Below are 15,184 nucleotides of genomic sequence, written 5' to 3'. Positions count from 1 at the left end.
CTTTTTATGTCATATAAAATGCCTATTCATAAGCTGTTTACTATATTATTAACTATAAAATCAGTGGGTATATTACATTTTTTCATATACATTATTGGTTTCTGTTAAAAGTAGGTCAAGAAGTGATATTCTAGCATATTAACTCTAAGAACAAGTTTCTGAAATAGTGTTCTATACACTCCACAAAGTGTTCAGGGCCAGGAGCCAGTATAGACCATTTAGAGTTGTGCTTCCAAGTATGATAGCTATTAGGCACATGTGGCCATTTAAATTTTAATTGATTAAAATTAGTTAAAATTAAAAATGTATTTCTTCTGCTACATTTCAAGCAAATCCGTCTCTACATGTGGACAGTAGCTATGTATTAGTGCAGATAGAAAATGTTTCCAACATTGCAGAAAGGTCTATTGGACAATAGTGATTTAAATCACAGGATTTCAACATAGCTTTGACAGTAGTAGACACTGTGACCTGGGAAAGTTTCATAAGCTATCTAAGCTTCACGTTATTCATCTGTGACGAAATGGAACTGAGTTGACCAACTTTCCTTTGGTTTTATGAAGAAGAAATGAAATAATACATATACATTAATTATTATACTTACACTGTTATTATTCCAACATAACATTTACATAATAAATAATTATTACTTTACTTTGTTATATAGTAAACAAAGTAAAATGGTACTGGATCTGAAATCACAATAGCTCAACTTAAATTATGAGGCCATTGCTTCTACAATATAAACATAGTTAATTTCATTCTTATACTTACATACAGTTGCTAATGATGCTTATGGTGGTTTTCCTCTTTGGAGAAGTTGTTAATTACTCAAAGATCTGATTTCTAGCTTCCTCACCTTCTCTCACTGGGGGTGAGGGGCTAGGGGAGGGTTAGCAGGGGATGAGGGGATTGGGGTGGGATAACATTAGGAGAAATATCTAATGTAGATGACAGGGGGATGGATGCAGCAAACCACCATGGCATGTATATACCTATGTAACAAACCTGACATTTTCTGCACATGCACCCCCAAACTTAAAGTATAATAAAATTTAAAAAAATTATGAACAACAAAAAACCTCACTGCTTTCTCTTTCCATTTTAGTGATATGTTTCTTTAAGTTTCAATCATGATAACTTTTCTTTAAACTTGCTGTTTTTGATTTTCAGGACAAAAATGTGTTCAATTAAAATATATATACATTAAATATTATTTTATCGCTTTTTCTTATAATTTTTCTAATGTACATAGTAGTACAAAAACCCAAAGACTGTACATTAAGATGGAGAGAAACAAAAAAATGGAGAGAAAAAGAAACCTTGGTGGAACATTGTATAATAAAATGTTAATAATTAAGAGCAATAAATGTTAAATCTATAGTAACACACATAAATTAACTGACCTAAGTTCAAGCAACTATGTTCAGTCATAACATTAATTACCTATCATATAATTTGGTTCATTCATTTTAGTCATGAAGACAATGAAAACACTAGGACCTAGATTCTCACCATTTGTTATTACAGTGGTTTTAGACACTGAATTTTATTCTTCATTTAATAGCAGTTTAATCAATTACTATGAAATTACTATGAAAGCAAGATAGATGAATGATGGGTGGATGGATGGATGGGTGATAGCCAGATAGACAGGTATAAAGAAAGAAAGATTCATAAGGTGATTCCTTGTATCAAATCTTAGTCCATTCAAATGGAAAATTTTACTCCCTGTCTAATCTGATATTCATAGTGTCTAGATACCTCTACCTATTAAAACCTGTATGGTACTTGACTGAAACCTACTTAAGTTAGTAATTAGTATCAGGCCAATGCTCTCATGGAAGACAATTAAAAAGCAGCATCAATTACAGTGAAAATACATGTAAGGCATCAGAGGTAGCCATACTAAGGAGACCCAGAAGCAGTACAATTCAAGAAAGACAAGAACCTTAGAAATATAAGCTGATGACTTGAGGCTGTTCCTGGGGGATCTTTGTCAATTTTGGATGCAGGTAGAGCCTGAGAATGTGGGCTTGGTCCAAGGAGAACACTGCTGCTGGAAACAGAAAAACAGCAGAACTGTTGGCAATTCCATAGGACTGGAGTGACAAAACTGGAGTGGCGAGGGACCTCAAATTCTGTTTTGTTTCTAAGATATTTCCTAAATTCCAAAATTTCACAGGATAGCAGGATGCAATCGTAAGCCCAAACACAGAAAAGTAAAGTGGAATAGCTCACATTTTCATGATACTTAACAAACAAGTATCTCTGAGGAGGGCGGGTAACAGTTGAAAGTCTTCAAGTAAAAGGGATATTGACTCTAAAATAATGTGCAACAACTGCCTTGTCTTTAGAAATGGCTCGGTAATATGGGTTTAGCTGGAGGTTGAGAATTCTCTCTTGGCCCTAGCAGATGGGAGACAGATGAACCAGCAAAGGTTTTGGCATTTGATCAGGCTTGGAGTGATAAAATTGGTGACTCGAGTATATTCCAACACAGCCAATCTCCCCCTCAAGACGTTTGCCAAATTCTGAAGCTTCACAGGGTGTGAGGCTAAATAGCCAAGCTGAAAACCTCAGAAAATAGAGCAGAGATTCCTGCAGACTCCATGTTGAGGAGAAAAGGATCTCACAGATTCTCACACATAACAAAATAAACAAACAATAAAAACACCTAAATTAAAGTGATCAGTGCCTCTCTGCTCTCCATCCTATCTGCCCAGCAGAGGAAATACTTAATATCTCTAACAAAGGTCACAATCTACAGTTTTGTTTTGAATATACACTATTGAACTTTCAATTATAAAATACTGGATATGCGGAGAGACAGAATATTGTCATTGATATTGAAAAACTTCCAAGGAAGCAGATGTTTTAGATACTTAAATTAGCAGATAAGGACTTTAAAATAATCACAATTGACATATATGAAGAAAATATAAGAAATACACAAAATATATGAAGAGATAGAGAATTTCATGAGAAAATTAAAATGACAAAATAGCAATGAAACATTCAAGAATTTAGAAATACAATACTAGAAATTAAGAAATCAATGGTAGATTTAACAGCAGATTAGAGATAGCAAAATACCAAATTTGTAATCAGAAAGACAAATGGATAGACAATGGAAAGCTTTGGTATGGGTAGTTTTTATTAAATATCAATAAGTACTCACTAGATTTTCAGCAGCAGTATGACATTATTGAATCCTGTAACTGCACTCCAATGTTGCATTTGTCCTCGACAAGCTACCTTTACATTCTCTTTATGTTTGTTAACTTTGTGCCAAGTGAATGAAATCAGAGCCACCCCATTACTACAGCCTGCTTTTGCCATCTAGTACAGTTACTTTCTTCATAACTTGCAACCTACATCTTATTTTAGTCTACAATGAAAAATACTTAACAGAACAGAGCCCCTAACATATACAAAGCCCTGCTACTGCTATAGACTTCCCTCAGAGGTTAAGTTGACGTAGGATGTTAGGGACACTTAGGAATCCATATTTGCAGGTGTTCTTGATAACCTGAAATGAAATTGATCTGGTTAGGGAATTTCAAAATTCGATGTGCATTTCTGGGTTTTGACAGTTTGAATTCACTCTCTTTTCTATTTTTGCTAGTGCTACTATTTGTTAGGTGAAGGCTATTCTCTTTGACATAAAAGACCAAGATTGTCTAGAAATTCATTTGGCTCATGTTTATTTTCTTGTTCATTAACAAACATAAAAACTTTCCAAGAAAATTTGTGAATTTTTTTTTCTTTAATTTTCCTTTAAGATAACCATTTACATTTTATAAAGAAATTGTGCTAGGAATTTAAGGTGATTTACTTTTATTATTTTCTTTTATTGTGTTAGCAACCCCAAGATATTAGTGTTTTCACCATTTTATAGAAAGAAACAAAAAATGAGCAAAGTTAAATAACTTCTCCAAGGACAAAAGTTAATAATAAGCAACAGTGAGAATTCGATTAATTTCTGCTGACTCTGTATGTTTGGATTTTTTGGGGATATTATTTATCCTGACCTTAATCTAAAAGTTCTATCCAAGTACTATGCTAGGTGACATGTTTTGAGAGGAATCAACTCTTCCCCATAATAAATTCTTAGTGTAGGTGCCTGCAATAGGTAGACTCTGGCAAGATCCTGCCTGTGCGTGGCAGCAAAGTTAACAGTCAGGGGAGGTGTGAGGACTTTAAAGTTGGGACAACTGTAGTTCAGTCATCTGATACATAATCCTGACCCAATGGGGCCCATCTAAGGTTTTTAGAATTAAAGAGCCATATAAATATAAAAGTCTTATATCATTAGCTAACATATACAAAATACTAGCTCACAAATTAGAATTTGGCAATCTGCTTTGACACTTATAGATAGCATGACCCATTCAGGTGTCATGGAAGCATAATTAGAATATTAGTAACTGAATTGCAGCTAAATTTAATCAACTATAATTTTCACTTGTTCAAGTTTAATTCCATTAAAATTACATCATGGTATTAATAAAGTATGATAAGTTCTTTGGGCATATGACTCATATTTAAATCATATCTCATAGTGTTAGTTTATCATGCAAGCCAGGGGACTTTTGGGAGTGAAAAAATCACCATTAATAACTATGCCAACACCATGGCATAAGCTGGGATGCATAAACACCTGACCAATGAGCCAAATGTGGCCTTCTTGACCCACCATTGGAGCACACGCTGAGGAGAAATTTTAGTGTTCTGGCTCCCACTATAAAAAATAAAAATAAAAATGTTCTTTACTTGTTACATTAGTATTGAAAGGATCATCTCTGTCCTATAAATATAATTAGGATTAGACATATCCCTTATAATAAAGACTGGAATGAATGAAAGAACTATAGAGAATCGATGATATTTGGTCCAGAGAATAAAAAGTAAGGTATAATTAGGAAGCCTCCTGGTTAAAAAATGGTGGAGGTCTAGATGTTCTTGATAGGCTTCTTGTCAATCTTCAATTAAAATAATATAAAAAAACAAAATATGACATTAATCACTAATAATGAGAGAATGTTAGAGTGAGAAGATGAATAAAAACAAGAATTTGAAGAAGATGAAGAGGAAGAGGAGTTGGAGAAGATATGCTGAAATTTAAACAGAATTTCCAATTGTCGTTATCTTTGTGAGCAACAAATACAAATCACAATTTTGGATGACATACAGCACAGGGCAAACTCTGACTTAGAAGAGAACAAATAGTTTCCCAAATAAAATAGAGAAGGGCTTGGACTCACTCCACAGTCTCATGTCACTTTGAACAATGCTAGGCAGGCTCACCAATTCCATGTGAAAGACCTTCTGGACCAGCCCAAGCCACAGCCCTGCTCTGCTACATCCCTACCCCATCGTCATATACCTATGCACACACCGTGTCTCTTAGGAGAAAAGGAAAAGATAGTGATGGGTTGTTAGGTTTTTAAGGGAACAATGCTTTAGAGAAGGCGTGGTGGAATGCTGTAATATTTCATGGTGTGTACCACAAAAAGGGAAGTTTACACATTGTATTTGACAACACAAGTTACGATTGTAAGGTATGGCATAGAAGTCACAATTCTATTCAGCAGCTTTGCACAGTATCAGTAATTCAAGATTTTAGATATAGTTCAGAAGGAAAAGAAAAATCAATGGGAAAAAATATAGGATCCAAGTGTTTGGTGATGGCAGAATTAAAAAAAAGGTACTCAACTTATTGAAAGGAAATGCCAGACCTCAGTCAATCAAGACTGATGCAAGTGAAGTAAGTGGACGCGGTGGAATAAAGAGGCACTGCTAAGCCATGGTAAGGGACACTGACTGGATGAGGCACAGAACTGATCCAGTTTATTAGTTTATTCTAAAATATCTGAAAAAGTCACAAAGATACAAGCTATGTTCTTGATGTGCTCAAAAAGATTCAGGAGAGAAGCTTCTATAAGAGTGGATTAGCTGCTATTAAGGAGACAATAAAATGAAATCAAATAATGAAAACAGTGAAGACTAAAATAGATTGCAAAAAAATGCAAAATTCAACACAAAAATTAAAATAGCACTTGATATAGAAAAGAGTACATATAAAAAATGAAATGTAATGTGGAAAAATTGGATAAATTTTTCCATAACAGAAGCAAAATCAAAGAGATGAAAATGAAAACCTAGATAAGGATTAATATGAAGGAAGGGTATGATCAAAGAAACATAACTGCTGCAGAGGAGGAAAAAACAAAATAGCACAGAATAAATATTAAATTTAAAAGGAAAGAAAAACTTTCTGAGGTGAAGTAAGATCTGAGATGACAAAACCAAAGGTGCAAGACATCTGGATATGCCCTTATACATTTTCGAATTTTAAAGATTAAAAAATAATGAATAAAGTAAAAAGACAACTGATCTGAGTTTTTCACTAAGACATACACTATGAAACAGTGGAATATTATGTGAAAGGTGTTTCAAGTTTGTTGGTTTTGTAATGGACATAGATTTGAATAGAGAAATGTATTTATAGACCACTTTCTGTTATTTATGTATGAGGAATATAGAGGCATATTTTAGATTATATAACACATTTCTGGTCAGGTGCAGTGGCTCATGTCTGTAATCCAGCACTTTGGGATTCTGGAGCGAAAGGATGATCTGAGCCCAGGAGTTTGAGAAGAGCCTAGGCAACATAGGGAGACTCTATCTCCACAAAAACATAAAAAAATATTTAGTCCAGTGTGGTGGCAAGCACCCATAGTCTCAGCTCCTCCAAAGGCTGAAGTAGGAGGATCCCTTGAGCCCCGAGTTCAAGGCTGCAGTGAGTAGTGATCATGCCACTGCACTCTAGCTTGGGCAACAGAACAAGACACTGTTTAAAAAAAAGTAAAATTTTCAGATAAAATGATTGGGCCAGGTGCGATGGCTCATGCATGTAATCCCAGCACTCTGGGAGGCCTAAGCAGGCAGATCACGAGGTCAGGAGTTTGAGACCAGCCTGGGCAACATGGGGAAACTCTGTCTCTACTGAAGATACAAAAAATTAGCCAGGTGTGGTGGTGCACGCCTGTAAATCCAGCTACTCAGGAGGCTGAGGTAGGAGAATCGCTTGAACCCAGGAGGCAGAGGTTGCAGTGAGCCAAGATCATGCCATTGCACTCCTGGCTGGGTGACAGGGAGAGACTTTGTCTCAAAAAAATTAAAAATGATGAATGTATTCTCACTGGGGAAGCAACTAAAGTATATCTGCAAGCTTAAAAAGATGATTCAATTCCAAGTTAAAAGAATGGGGAGCTTATTGTTTGAATTGAAACCAAATAAATATTTTAATTGCAGTTATAAAATTCAATGTAAAATTAAAATAATCTTTGAAAAAATATATAAAATAACACAGTTTTAGTATATATAATATTATTATATTAATAATGTAATGAATCAGGGATATAATCATTGATTAAATATATTCTGCGTCATTTAATATTGAGAATGGAGAAAAGCAGGGAAAATAAAATGTAGTTGAATTTTTTGGAGCTTGATTAATTTACTCATTCAGTCATACAGACTTTCATTGAGAAAGTTTTCATTGTTTATTGAACACCTCTGTGTAAAGTGCTGTCCTAGATATGATGTTTACAGGATAAACAAAACATCCATGTGTCCTAGTAACATACAAATAGATACGTATAAAACGAGATAAGTTTATGAAGAATAAATTAGTCATGTGAGAAAAAAAGCAAATGTTTGAGTGGTCAAGAAAAACAACTTAGGGTGGCTATCAAATTTTAAATTTCCTCAGAAGACTAAGTACAAAAAGAAAAAAAAAAACAGTGAAGAAAAAATCTTACAAACAAATATGGCTCACTATCCTCTACAAAAATTACTATTTACAAAGCTGTATTAATCAAATGCTGTGAAACTAGCAGAAAACTCAGCATTATTTTTAGTAGAATAAAACTAACCATCCTGAATGAAACAACAGTGTTTAGTAAAGGAAACAAAATGGAAGAAATTTCTCAAACAGCCTTTGGAAACCCAACTAAGTAACTAGAAATAAATTGTGTTAAAAGCCAGCATTATACTTTATTTCAAAATATATTCCAAGCTAATTAAATACTTCAGTTTAAATGCAATTAATAAATATAAGAAATAGAGGTATGGGTTTTTCATAGGTATACGTGGAGTCAACATTTCATACAGCACAAGAAAATTATGCATAAAATATTTCCTCTAAAAAAGCACCCAAGCCTTTTTAAAATAGGTAACTGATTGCCATTAAAATTTTCATGTATCTTGCCAGAAATGTCCTCTGTATATATGTACATATATGTGTTTAGATTTGCATAAAACACATGTATAAATAACATGTATATATATGAAGCCATACTTTTCACTTTTCTACAAATGGGAGAATTATATACCCAATGCTTCACATTTGCTTTTTTTTTGTTGCTTTTACTGAATAATGTTGCAAATCAATTTCTGTTAGCATAAGAAAATCTTGTTAATCTTAATGGCCATTTTATGGACATACCATATTCCATTTAGTTAGTCTCCTATTTGTGTTTGTTTAGGTTGCTTCCAGAATTCTTCTATTAGAAAAATGATGCAATTAATAATCTCAAACATGTGTGTGTTTGACATATTAAGGGCTATATGCCTTTAATAAATATGAGTCATATTGACAAATGTCCCTTGAAAGGGCTAAATTACAGTTATTGCCAACTTAATCTTCTACCACTGGCATATGAGAGTTCTATCAAACACTTGGATATTTGCATATCTGATAGATAAATGTAATGTTTCATTATTTAAATTTATATGAATATATTAATTTGGAGTGAGGCAAAACAACACATGAATATTTAACTGATTTTAAAAATATAAATGCATCTTTCTCATAAGGGCAAAAACCTAAACAATCTAAATGCCTACAAATTGAGAATTTGTTAAGCAAATTAATATACATCTATAGAATAATTATAAACAGACTTTTTAATAAAATGGTTTTGAAGAATACTTAATAACAGAAAAATGTTCACATTAGATGTCTATGCGACTTCAGATTTCCCTTAGGATGCAGGAAATTGCAAGAGAATATGTTAAAATAACAATGAGCTGATTACATTCATAAATTTAAATATAAAATTATAGTACCGTTTTAAGTCCATCTGAAAACCAGGTTATAGAAGAAACCTAATGAACTGAAATGAAAAAAAAATGATAAGCTCTGGCTATGAGATTAGAGTCAACTGTTGCCTTCATCTTTAGCACATCACTGGGAGGAGGAAGCTCCCATAGTTAAAGATAAAATGAAAACAGCTAAGCTATTAATTATTCTTAAAAGTAGAATTGGGCTAGTGTGACATTTAAGAATCCCTGTAAGTCCCAGGCACGAAGAGGATCTACATCTGCCCACGGTCTCCCATAGAAATTCCCTGAGCTGCAATGAGATCTATTGGGGGCAGGATTGAAGAGAGAAACCTCACAATCAGCCTGTGCCCTTATGCTGAGTGTAAGGTAGTGAGCATCTACAAATGAATTAGGGACAGAGGAACAGAGAGACACATCCCACACAGGTGACTGGGTTCTCTGGAAGTCTGAAAGGAGTACAGGGGAACTGAGACAAACCATTTAACAACTCAGCTACCAGGACTTACTAAACAATGATTCTAATTCTACTCACTAATATAAATTCTCTGGTGAACTAAATACAACAAAGATGATCATAGAACTGATACATAGCTAATCCGTAGACTAAATTGACTTACCTCTCACTAACAAACTTACAAAATAAATATTCCCTTTCCTGAGAGGGCATGATATTTATTTCAGCCTGTTCTGTTCCTTACACAAAATGTCCAGTATTCAATTAAAAAATCATGAAGGCCAAAAGGAAGAAAGAACATGTGACCTACCACTAAAAGAAAACAAAGTCAATAAAGCTTGGAGGCAAAGATGGCTTAGATGTTGAAATTATTCAATGGAAATTTAGAATAGAGAGGGGGCTGGAAAGATGTTCCGAGGAGGAACATCTCTGGTCTGCAGCTGCCATCAAGATCAATGCAGAAGGCAGGTGATTTCTGCATTTCCAACTGAGGTACCCAGCTCATCTCATTTGGACTGGTTAGACAGTGGGTGCAGCTCATGGAGAGCAAGCGGAACCAGGGTGGGGTGTCACCTCACCTGGAAAGTGCCAGGAGTTGGGGAACTCCTTCCCCTAGCCAGGGGAAGCCATGAGGGACTGTGCCTTGAGGAACCATGCATTCCTGCCCAGATGGTACACTTTTCCCGTGGTCTTCACAACCTGCAGAACAGGAGAGTCCCTTGGGTGTCTACACCACCAGGATCCTGGTTTCAAGCATGAAACTGAGTGGCCATTTGGGCAGACACTGAACTAGCTGCAGGAGTTTTTCTCATACCCCAGTGGTACTTGGAATGCCAGCGAGACAAAACTGTTCACTCCCCTCGAAAGGGAGCTGAAGCCAGGAAGCCAGGCGGTCCAGAAGATTCCACCCCCACAGAGCCCAGCAAACTAAGATCCACTGGCTTGAAATTCTCTCTGCCAGCACAGCAGTCTGAAGTCAACCTGGGATGCAAGCTTGGTGGGGGAACCATCTGCCATCACTGAGGCTTGAGGCTTGAGGTTTCCCCATCACGATATAAACAAAGCAGCTGAGAAGTTTGAACTGGGAGGATCCCACAGCAGTTAGGCAAAGCTACTATAGCCAGACTGCCTCTCTAGATTTCGCCTCTTGGGGCAGGGCATCTCTGAAAGAAAGGCAGCAGCCCAGTCAGGGGCTTATAGATCAAACTCCCTTCTCTCTGGGACAGAGCACCTGGGCCAAGGGACAGTTGTAGGTGCAGCTTCAGCAGACTTAAATGTTCCTGACCTGCCAGCTCTGAAGACAGCAGTGGACCTCCCAGCTCAGTGCTCAAACTCTGCTAAGGGACAGACTGCCTCCTCAAGTGGGTCCCTGACCCTAGTGCCTCCTGATTGGGAGGCACCTTGCAGCAGAGGTTGACAGACACCTTATAGAGGAGAGCTCTGGCTGGCATTTGGTGGGTGGCCCTCTAGAACAAAGCTTCCAGAGGAAGGAGGCTGGCAGCAATCTCTACTGTTCTGCAGCCTCCAATGGTGACACCCAGGCAAATGGGGTCTAGAGTGAACCCCCAGCAAATTCCAGCAGACTTGCAGAAGAGGGGTCTGGCTGTTAGAAGGAAAACTAACAGGCAGAAAGCAATAGCATCAACATAGACAAAAAGGATGAAAGTGTTGAAATGCTATCTGGTATTCCTAAGCACAGGAAAACTATAATGGGCCTTGTGGAGGCCCATTACAGTTACATAAGCTTTGTTACTTAAGCTTTGTTCAGGCATGACTCATAGTGCAGTTGGCTGTGAGTTCTATGTTAATGAATCAACAATATATATGAAATAAGATGTTTTTAAACAAAAACACATATAAAAGAAGTTTATGCAGTTTTCAATTGATGAAAATGCTGTGACCAGAATCAAGCAGGAACACATTCCTCTAGGAGCCATGGTTCAATAACTTTATAGAACACAGCTATAAAGAACTATTTCAACAACTTTATAGAACACAGCTAACATACAGTCAAAATAATACTACATCATGTGGAGTTTATAGCATATATGGATGTAAAATATATGACTGTGAAGACAGTAGGGTGATAATTAGAAGTATACCATTTTATGATTCTTATGGACCTAAGGACTTGAGTATTTTTGGAAGGCAGGCTATGATGAAAAGAAGATAGATATGCAAGAGTAAGAAAAATGGACATAAACATTAATTTAATAGAGGTGACACAAATTAAATTAATAATGGTAATTAATACAATTTAGGAGATAAAATTAAATAAAAATAAATTTTTCAATTAAAGGCAGAGAAATGACAATCTATAAATGGAAAACAAACACCATGATGATAGACAAATTCAAACATGTTACTAATTTAATGTGACAGAATAAATACTCTGATTAAAAGGCAGCATTTGTCGACCTTTTATAAATGCAAGCAATTATATGTTGTTATAAAAAAACATACTCTAAACATTAAAAAACACGGATAACTTGAAAATAAAATGATTAAAAGATGTGTTGTGCATTAGTCTGGGCAAAAATTTCTTGAGTAATACCCTAAAAGCACAGACAAGCAAAGCAAAAACGGACAAAAGGTATCACGTCAAGTTAAACAGATTTACACAGCAAAGGAAACAAAGGAAAGAGAAAACCCACAGAATGGGAGAAAATATTTGCAAACTACCCATCTGACAAGGGATTAATAATCAGAATATATAAGTAGCTGAAACAACTCTATAGGAAAAAATCTAATAATCCAAATAGAAATTGGCAAAAGACTTGAATAGACTTTTATTAAAGAAGGCATACAAAAAGATGTATTAGTTTGTTTTCACACTGCTAATAAAGACATACCTGAGACTGGGAAGAAAAAGAGGTTTAATGGACTTAGAGTTCCACATGGCTGGGGAGGCCTCACAATCATGGTGGAAGGCAAAGAGGAGCAACTTACATCTTACATGTATGGCACCAGGCAAAGAGAGAATGCTTGTGCAGGGGAATCAGTCTGTATAAAACCATCATAGCTCATGAGACTTATTCACTATCATGAGAAAGGCATGGGAAAGACTTGACCCATGATTCAATTAACTCCCACTGTGTCCCTCTTACAACCCGTGGGTCTTCAAGATGAGATTTGGGTGGGGACACAGCCAAATCATATCATTCCATCCCTGACCCATCTCAAATTCTATGTCCTCATGTTTCAAAACCAGTCATGCCTTCCCAACAGTCCCCCAAAGTCTTAACTATTTCAGCATTAACTCAAAAGTCCACAGTCTAAAGTCTCATCTGAGACAAGGGAAGTCCCTTCTGCCTATGAATCTTTAAAATCAAAAGTGACTTAGTTACTTTCTAGATGCAATGGTGGTACAAGCATTGGGTAAATACAGCCATTCTAAATAGGAGATATTGACCAAAACAAAGGGGCTACAGGTGCCATGCAAGTCCAAAATCCAGCAGGGAAGTCAACTCTTAAAAACTCCAAATTATCTCCTTTGACTCCATGTCTCACATTTAGGTCATGCTGATGCAAGAGGTGGGTTCTCATGATCTTGGGCAGCTCTACCCCTGTGGCTTTGCAAGGTTCAGCTTCCTTCTGACTGCTTTCATGGTTTGGCATTGAGTGTCTGTGACTTTTTCAGGCACATGGTGCAGGCTGTCAGTGGATCCAATATTCTGGGGAATGGAGGATAGTGGCCCTATTCTCAGAGCTCCAGTAGATGATGCCTCAGTAGGGGCCCAGTGTAGGGACTCTGGACCCACATTTCCCTTCTGCACTGCCCTAGCAGAGGTTCTCCATGAGGGCCCAGCCCCTGCAGCAAACTTCTGCCTAGGCATTCAGGTGTTTCCATACATCATCTGCAATCTAGGCAGAAGTTCCCAAACTTCAGTTCTTGACTTCTGTGTACCTGCAGGCTCTACACCACATGGAGGCTGCCAAGACTTGGGACTTCCGTCCTCTGAAGAAATATCCTGAACTATACCTTGGCCCCTTTTAGTCATGGTTGGGGCAGCTGGGATATAGGGCATGACAGGTCTAGGCTGCACATAGCAGGAGGACTCTGGGCCCAGTCCACAAAATTATTTTTTCCTCCTAAACCTCCAGGTATGTGCTGGGAGGGGCCACCACAAAGGTCTCTGACATGCTCTGAAGACATTTTCCCTAATGTCTTGGTTATTAACATTCAGCTGCTCATTACTTATGCAAATTGTAGCTGGCTTGAATTTCTCCTCAGAAAATGGAATTTTCTATTGCATTGTCAGGATGCAAATTTTCCAAATTTTTATGCTTTTCCTCCCTTATAAAACTGTATACCTTTAATAGCACCCAAGTCACCTCTTGAATGCTTTGCTGCTTAGAAATTTCTTCCACCAGGTACCCTAAATCGTCTCTCTCAAGTTCGATGTTCCACAAATCTCTAGGGCAGGGGCAAAATGCTGCCAGTCTTTTTGCTAAAACGTAACAAGAATCACCTTTACTCCAGTTCCTGACACATTCCTCATCTCCATCTGAGACCACCTCAGCCTGGATTTCATTCTCTATGTTATTATCAGCATTATAGTCAAAGCCATTCAACAAGTCACTTGGGAGTTCAAACTTTCCCACCTTTTCCTGTTTTCTTCTGAGCCCTCCAAACGGTTTCAACTTCTTACCCAGTTCCAAAGTCACTTCCACATTTTTGAGATTCTTTTCAGCAGCACCCCACTCTACTGGTACCAATTTACTGTTATTAGTTCGTTTTCATGCTGCTATTGAAGACATACTCAAGACTGCGCAATTTACAAAAGAAAGAGGTTTAACGAACTTGCAGTTCCACGTGGCTGAGAAGGCCTCACAATCATGGCGGGAGGTGAAAGGCACATCTAACATGACAGAAGGAAAGAGAAGAGAGAGAGCTTGTGCAAGCGAACTCCTCTTTATAAAATCACCATATCTTGCGAGACTTATGATAACGAGAACAGCACAGAAAAGACTTACCCCAATGATTCAATTACCTCCCACTGAGTCCTTCCCACAACATGTGGGACTTCAAGATGAGATTTGGTTGGGAACACAGCCAAACCATATCAAATGGCAAACAGGTATATGAAAAAGTGCTCAATATCACTGGTCATTAAAGAAATGCAAATCAGAACCACAATGAGATAACATCTCACCCCAGTTAATATGGATTTTATCCAAAAGCCTATGAATGCTGGGGAGGTTATGGAGAAAGGAAACCCTAGTATACTGTAGTGAAAATGTATTTTAGAATATTTACTATGGAGAACAATTTGGGGGTTTCTCAAAAACTAAAAATAGAGCTACCATACTATTCAACAATCCCACTGCTGGGTATATACCTCCAATAAGGGAAATCAATGTATTTCTCATGTTTGTTTCAGCCCTGTTCACAATAGCCAAGATTTGGAAGCAACCTAAGTGTCCATTAACAGATAAATGGATAAAGAAAAGTGATGCTTATATGCAATGAAGTAGTATTAAGCCATGCAAATGAATGAGATTCTGTCATTTGCAACAACATGGATTAAAATGGAGGTCACTATGTTAAATGAAATAAACCAGGCACAGAAAGACAAACTCATATGTTCTTAC

Source organism: Cebus imitator, unplaced genomic scaffold, assembly GCF_001604975.1.
Source record: "Cebus imitator isolate Cc_AM_T3 unplaced genomic scaffold, Cebus_imitator-1.0 Scaffold10, whole genome shotgun sequence".
NCBI classification, from domain to species: domain Eukaryota; kingdom Metazoa; phylum Chordata; class Mammalia; order Primates; family Cebidae; genus Cebus; species Cebus imitator.
The sequence above is the reverse complement of the archived record's forward strand: the minus strand, read 5'-3'. Positions refer to the sequence as shown.